The sequence below is a fragment of the Marmota monax genome, unplaced genomic scaffold (genome assembly GCF_021218885.2).
Source record: "Marmota monax isolate L192 unplaced genomic scaffold, Marmota_monax_Labrador192_F-V1.1 WCK01_AAM20220418_F8-fsc00018, whole genome shotgun sequence".
Classification (NCBI taxonomy): Eukaryota; Metazoa; Chordata; class Mammalia; order Rodentia; family Sciuridae; genus Marmota; species Marmota monax.
In genome coordinates, this window is record NW_026692201.1 from 22,047,065 (window position 1) to 22,055,266 (window position 8,202).

An 8,202-nucleotide genomic window follows, 5' to 3' on the forward strand; every position below is an offset into this window, starting at 1 on the left:
AACTTGGTTGGAAATCATAATCTATAGCTTATATGTTATAGTAGATAATATATCACAATCATAATATGATTATATTCTTATTACACAATTGTATGTTTAAGTTTTTATAGATATCCCATGCCTGGGATGATGGAACAAAATGGGTTCAAGAACTTTGGCAGAGAGTTGGACAGTGGTTCAGGCTGCAGTGGTGGTACTGGGCAGTGAACACCATGCCCTATCAGCAGCAGCAGCAGCAGTGGACGCACCTGCCACAGCTCCTGCCTAGATGCAGCCATATCTGCTTCTCTTTCTTGTCCTCCCTTCACTCACCCTATGGCTGATAAACTGACCAAGGTACAGACTGTGAATTTCAGGAAGCTCTCTGTTTGGTAAAGATGTCAATGGCTCCATTACAACAAAGGAATTTCGAACTGTCATGAGGTCACAGGATCAAAAACCAACAGAAATAGAATTGAAGGATACGATCAATGAAGTGGATGGTGAGGTTAATGGCACCATTGATGACCCAGAAATTTTGACTATGATGAAAGATACAGATAGTGAAGAAGAGATCCTTGAGGCAATCCCAGTCTTTGACAAGGATGAAGATGGTTACATCAAGGCAACAGAATTATATCATATTGGGACAAACTTAGGGGGAAAACTAATAGATGAAGAATTAGACGAAATTATCAGAAAAGTAGCTATCAATGAAGCAGACAAATCAACTATGAAGAATCCATACAGATTATGACTGAAAACCAAAAACCAAAAACCTACTTTCAACTACTTTTATACCTCTCTAGAAGAATCAAATTGAATCTTACCTCTTGGGGGAAAAAAGAAAAGAAAAAAGAAAAATGTTTCATTTATTCATTATTTTTCTATATAAAAAAAAACAAATGTTGAAAGTACCTTCTGTTCTCACACAAAAAAAAATCTGCATTAATGTATTGGTTGGTTGGTTGTACCCTGCTAAACATCAAGCTATAAATCAGGTTTATAATATAAATATTGTACTACCTTAATGACAAGGAAACACTTAGTAGACTCCTTAAAGTTCCTTTTGCTAATGATTAATATACTGGGCTGGCCAGTTTTTCATGCATTCAGTTTGATGATTCAGCACAGTCAGGCATTTGTATTAAAAACAAAAAACTGAAAGAAATTCAAAACCTATTCTGATGGGTTCTCATTCAATTTGTCATAGCTGGTTTACTTCAACCAACATTTAAAATTGGTTTACCTCAGGATGGTGTGCAGGAAATGGGTGAAGGATAATCTGTTGAGCTGCAGCTATGTAGTAGGGTATTCCTCTTGTACTTCATGTGTTCTGACCTGTGATGACAATGACATACCCTGTTGGCATGCCTGCAATATTGGTTTAGGATTGTTTGCATTATGATAAAATGAAATGGGTATTAGGTTGTCATCTCTCATGCAAGTTTTAATAAGAAATATTTATTAAGGGAGCTTTTTGGACTCTTTTTGTTTTTGAAACCTTCTTAACCATAACTCGGATCTGCAGAGTAAGCTGTAGCTGTGGACTTCAGCACAACCATCAACATTGCGATTCAAGAAGTTAGAATTTATGTTCATTGCAAGTTGTAAACTGTAGTCTCCCCCAAACCTTTGGAAGAGAATGGAATAAATAAAACAATAGTTTAAATATACCAGGACTGAGAAAAATGACCTTTAGTAGACAGAAGAGTGTGTGTGCATGTGGTGGTGGGGGGGGGGCAGTTGTGGAGAAAGCAACCAATTGAAGTGGGGTGGGGAACAGGATGCTTGATGGAGCAAGGTCACAGGCTGGAGGAGAGGACAGAGGACCAGTCCCAGAAGGCCTTGTATGAAAGGGGGAGCATATTTTGAGGGCAGTGCTGAGTAGCAGGGATTGCCATGGGACCCCTTGAGATGAAGATGGGCAGGCTAAGTGACCACAATGTAAACCCAAGGGGAAAAGGGATTCTGGACTCTGGACAAGTCACTAAAATGGTTGATTTTGGATTCCAGCTAAGGGAGGAGCCAACAGAACCAGAAGATGATGAAAGTACAGAATACGAAGGTGTTAAAGTCAAAATGAAGATGGAAAAACTGGTTCAGTGATAAAGATTAAGCAACAATAAATAAGCAATGTTCAGCAATAAGAAATTCAAGTGCATAAGTAGAAATTTGTCTGCCTGGCTGTATGACTAAGGATATGAATCAATGTCAGAAATGCTAAAACAAAGCAATAAATATTTAAAAATAAAAAAACAAAACAAAACAACAACAACAACAAAACAGGTTCAAGCTTTTCTTGGGAAACAATTGGCTGAGATCACCTCATAACTAAAAAAGTTTTATTTAACCAGGTAGGCAGTACTTTCAGAGGAAAGCAAACCACCTAGGTTGATCAGTTACCAATGCATTAAACCTTAAAATTGTTAACATTAGGTGTATAATACCTCCCTTACCCAGAAATAACAGCTACTTTTATGCACAACTGGTTGCAAAACAACAAACAACAACAACAATAACAAAAAATCCTTATAAACACAAGGTGAGAAGCTCAAAGGAAATGAATCACTTAGGGACAAAAATATCTTTAATTAGAAAAAATAGCTTGTCCTGCCTAGAAATAGTCACTGGGCATATGTATAGATGGAGCTATTATTTGGAATGATTTATCTAAGGAGCTTGAGGTAAAGTAAGAGAAGCAGAATCTTGAAAATAAAAATAACCAAAAGGAAATAGCAGCCTCTTGGCCCTTCCTCACCCAGGATGCCTCTCTTCCATTCTTTTTTTTTTTTTTCCAGCATTTTTTCCCCATGGGATAACTCTCAAGTTTTGTTTCTCCTTCACAGGATATAAGTTTCAGTTAAAGGACTTTCATTCAGATAGATGAGAAGGACATTTGTGGACTTCTGGTTAATAAATTTCGGCACATCCAATGGTAGAGGAGGATGCACTTGTCAGTAATAACTAAAGCCCTATGTATGTGGTGAGTTTTCTAGTGTCTAAAATCAAAATGTGGAGCCATATCCATAGGATCTCTTATATGAACATAAAAATGTAGGTATCATGCATGACTATATAGAATGAGATGATATATCTATGTAACCTATGTGAAAAACATACTAAGTTTTAAAAATTGCAAAGTACTATCTATGTCAAAAAATGAGAACTAAAAAAAAATGGAATAAAGGGTGCAAAGTGGGCAGGTGGGAGAGGAGCTAGCTCCTAGTAGCAGGTATTGTTTCAGTGACTCTGGAACCAGAGGTCTTTGGGGTTGTATATGCAAGATTCTCCTCTTCTTCCTCCAGGACATCTGTAGTGGGGTGGAAACTTTTTTCCAATGCTCTTAGGTGGGTGGCTTCTCCTCCTCCTTCTTCCTTATTAGAAATGTTTTAAAAATAACTCTGGCTCATTGTCCAAAAACATATACATATGTGTCCTTCCTCTCATTTGTATCTAGTCTTAATCCTCTCTCCAAATGCAATCACTGTTACCAGTTTCTTGTGTGTCCTTCTGGATATGTTCTTGTATTTTTTCTTAAAATAGTATCACCTCTGCCTTCTTTTCTAGCCTTTCCTTTGTTACTTAACAATTTACCTTGAATAGATGTAGCTCTAACTCATCCACCTTCACAATGTTACTTAGTATTCCATTATGAATGCACCATAATAAATAGAACAGTTTCCTATTGTGGGAATTTTTGGTTTCCAGTCTAGCAGTAATGCAATAGTGAGGTTTTTTTTTTTTTTTTTTTTTTTTTTTTTTTTGTGTGTGTGTGTGTGTGTGTGTATTAGGAGAACTCACTGAGGGATGGAGAGCCGTGATTTTGTAGAGATAGCTGGAATGGGCTCAGGAGCTTGAAATCAGAGGAGTAAGAGAGATCACATCTTGGGGAATTGCTACTGTTGAGAAACTCTGGGGGCTTATATAAAATGGTATAGCATTTGTATATAACCTATAAATGTTCCCCTTTATAATTTAAGTCAACTCTAGGTTACTTATTTAATACAATGTAAATGCTAGGCAAATTACTCTTATATTTATTGTTTAGGGGATAATGGAAAGAAAGTTTTTACATGTTTTGTACAGATGTGATCTGAAAAATTTCAATCTGTGGTTGGTTGAATTCATGAATGTGGAATCCATGGATATGGGATATACGGAGGGCTGACTGTATGCCATATTTTTGGGTGTGTGAGAAAATTAAAAAAAAAATGGTTTTTCCTTTCTCTGAATCTTCCAGAGGAGAAGTTCAGTCCTTACAAACATCTGGTTGTTCTGGGAATCAGCAGAGGGTGTTTTACATGCATTGAATGGTAAGTTCTTTCAGCAACTGCATGATGTCCACGGTTGATTTGACCTTCCTCTTGACTCTGGCCCCATCTCTTTTGGGCCTGCTGCTGTTTTACGTGGTTGAACAGAGCAATGTTCTGTTCAGATCAATGTTTAACATCACACTGAGGCTCTTGCTGCTTCCCCAGATGAGGGCAGGCACTTTTCATTCCCTGAATGTCCCCATACTACCTAACAGGCAAGAGCAGAAATGTTCCAGTTTGGGTGTTGTCTTCTTCTCCCAGGACTGGGTCAGTGTTCTAGAATTATGAAACCAAATGTGTTACTCTCTTGTGACCTAAAAAGCAAATGGAAATTCCCTTGGGAGGAATGAGTGGGTGGCTGATATGTAGACAGCTGCTGGGTTTCCTAATAGTTGAAGTTTGAGATGAGCAATAAGGCAAAGCCACTTGATAACAATGCAATGGGTCATATGCCTCACCTCACTTTTGTTACTCATCTTGGGTACTTTTGTCCCTTGTACTTGAGAGAATTATTAGCTCTACCATGAAGAAATTGGTTGGAAGGTTTGTGTAAAAGAAATGAAAAAGAAAATAATGCACTTTTTAATTTTTGTTTCTCCTTTACCTAGTAGAATTTTATGGCGAAATTAGAGAAACAATCAGTTCTACTCGGTTATCCTCAATTGTGGGAAGTATGGCAGGACTCCTGGATGGGGTGTTTTTTGGTTTGGTGCTTGTCTAGCTTCTGTCAGTGTGCCAGAGGCCAGCAGGGGTTCTGATTGGCGGAAGCCTATGCCAACACAAAGGTGTTATATACTTTAAATGTGTCTGGGGTGTATTCTGAAAATCACATATAATGTTACATGATAATTTTATATATGGGAAATAAAAGAGATGGTTTCTTCTGTAATTCAACTTTCAGAAGTGAAGCTCAGAGGAATCCACTGGATAGTGAGATAGAGAAATGCAGAAAATAGGGCTGGGGTTGTAACTCAGCAGTAGAGCGCTTGCTTAGCACATGCGAGGCCCTGGGTTCAATCCTCAGCACCACATAAAAATAAATGAGTGAAATAAAAAACTAGCCTCTCTCTGAAAGAGAGAGAGAGAGAGAGAGAGAGAGAGAGAAATGCAAAAAATAGATTGGAAGGGAAGAAAGCACTGGGAACCATATAGAATTTGAAATGACAGTGTAAAAAAAACCTTTCATTTATCAGAAGGGATATGAATAAAATAAGGTTGAGAGGTTGAGAAACAGTCAACTTTATAAAACAGATGGTTCTGGCTAGGTACCTGATTGAAGTAACACATGAAAAAATCTCCTGTTGCAATCTCTTTTGAGTATGTGTGTGTGCATTGTCAGACCAAGATTGAAGTTGAAATTGCTCAGCCTTGTGGTCTTCACAAGCACCTGGCCTTCCTGAGTCTTTGGGGGCCCCTGGGTATCCCAGCACACTCTTGTTTGTTCTTGTCATTCTGTACCTTCAGGCTCCAATGCTAAAAGAGGGCTTCCTGCAGGGGAGGCCCCCGAAGGCAGTGTGTAGCAGTTAAGAGCCTGGCTCTCACACCAGGCAGACCCAGGACCTGTCCCTTGGCTGACACTCTCTGGCTGTATGAATTCGGATAAACAACTCTCTGTCCCCCAGTTTGTGTGTATGTGTGTGTCTGGAGATTTAGCCTGGGGTGCTCTACCACTGAACCACATCCCAGCCCTTTGACACTTGGTCTTCTTGAGTTTCCCAAGTTGGCCTCAAACTTGGCATCCTCCCGCTCCAGCTTCTTGAGTCACTGGAATTACAGGTATGTGCCACTACACCTGGCACCAGTTCCCTCTTTAATTATAGTAACAGGATTCACCTTAAAGGAGAGGTGAGGATTATTTAAGATAATATACTAAAGTATTTTCCACAGTGTCTGGTCCAGAGAAAGTACTCCAGAATGGCAGCTGGCACTGCCAATATCCAGGAGTGAGAGAGATTCCCTAAGGTTCATTTCAGAAAAGGAGACAAAAGCCAGGCACAGTGGCACACACCTGTAATCTCTGGGCTTTGGAGGCTGAGGCAGGAGGATCATGAGTTCAAAGCCAACCTCAGCAAAAGTGAAGCACTAAGCAACTCAGTGAGACCCTGTCTCTAAATAAAATACAAAATAGGGCTCAGTGGTTGAGTAGCCCTGAGTTCCATCCCTGATTCCGAAGAAGAAGAAGGAGGAGGAGGAGGAGGGGGGGGGGGAAAGGGAGACAGAAATGCCACAAAGATCAGGAAACCCAAGGGTGGGAACCTGAAAAGGATTCCATTATTCCATAATCAGGAAAAATGATCATAAGAAAACAGTGAGGCATCTGAATCCTGGAACTTCTCTCAGTGCCCAGTGTATCTCCAGTCCTGATAATGAAGAAAATCTTGTTCCTTGTTTTCAAGAGTATCAGAGGTAGCTTGAAAGATGTGTCTTATGCCTAGGCAAAGTTAGGAGAAGAGAAAACTCCCATGAAAGGGTAGAAAAAAAAGAAAAAAAACAAAGGCTGGTGCCCTGGGGCTTGCAGGAAGGAAGAAAAAGTAGTTGACAGTAGACCAAGACTGCAAATGCAGCCCGGAACTTGGCCTGTGGTGCTTCCTGAGACAGTGGTTGCTGGCAGCCCGTTTGCCCAAGTCTCCTGGCAGGTGCTCAGTCCAAGACTGTGGCTCACTCTAAGTAAGTGTTTGTTTAACAAACATATGATTGAATGGCAGTCTAACTTGGCTAATGGTTTCTATTACTTAGTTACTTTAGATCCCTTAAAGGTATCAGGTGTGCCTCGTGTCACCAGCAAAGGGAAGTAGAGCTGAGTAGGTGAAGGGAGCCCACAGTTGTGGTTTTCCTGTTCAATATCCTTCCTCTTGCAACAGACTCCCATTTCTCCTTTGGAGGACTACCCCTCTCCAACTCTTCCCTTGGCTTTGGTTCCATCTTTTAAGACTCAGTTCTACCAGGATATAACCTCTGGTAAGTTCCCAATTCCCATTGCCAGGGGGAGCCATGTGATGCAGGCTGGCCAATCAGAATCAAAACAACATGTCCAAGGAGGGGCACCTGAGTCCCGTCAAGCCAGTGACATGCAATTCCTACTACCTGGAGCTCCCAAGCCAAAGGTGCTCTTGCTGGAGGGTTTTCAATTTGTGTGCTTATAACTATTGAAGTTTTGTCTCTCTCCAAGATAACTTGAGTGAGGAGCAAGTCAACACAGAATAAAGCAGAAACGAGAGAGGGCCGAGGGGTTCCTGCTGACTCCATTACGGGGCCTTATGTGGCTGGGCATTAACACCCCCGCCTCCTGCCTTTTTGCATTCCTTGGTCTTGTAAACTCTTTTTTTTTTTTTTTTTTTTGTGCTGAAATTGGCTTGAGGTGGGCTTTTTTTTTTTTTCACCCAAACAGAGCAGGACATTGAGGGAATACCTTCTATTTTCTTTTCACCAGCAGAGTAAAAAAGCAACAGGGTCCTTCTCTTTATTTCCCAACTATTTTTAAGAGTTAGTTTCTTCTGCTAACCTTTGGTTTCCCCAACTTGTGTTTGATTCAAGCTCTCAAAGCTGGTGTGAAATTAATTCCACATTTTTTTTAAATAAGGAGAAAACAAAAGGTGATAAGAGTCAACATTTTACAACATAGGATTTGTATACCATTTACTGTCTTCCCATGTATCCACTGCCAAGTCTGGATTAAGTTCTCCATGAAGGGGTCCTATCTTTTTCTTGCTTGTAGTGGAGGCTTTTTGAGAAACAGTAGTAAATAGCTTTCAGTTGAAAGATGGGGGAAAAAATCATTTAGTCAATGAAGTGATTATTTAATAACTTTCCAATTCTATGGGTTATGAGTTGGGGCTTAGAGAGTGTTAACTATGTGTTGTGTGTGTCTCTGGTCAGTAAACCGGGTGGCAAAAGTAAACTGTCTTTA

General features: G+C 40.0%; 1 pseudogene; it reads left to right on the top strand.

Annotated features, from left to right (window-relative positions):
• The first annotated feature begins 315 nt into the window (after nt 1-315).
• LOC124080657 (calmodulin-like) lies at nt 316-762 on the top strand (annotated as a pseudogene).
• Nucleotides 763-8,202: the final 7,440 nt, after the last annotated feature.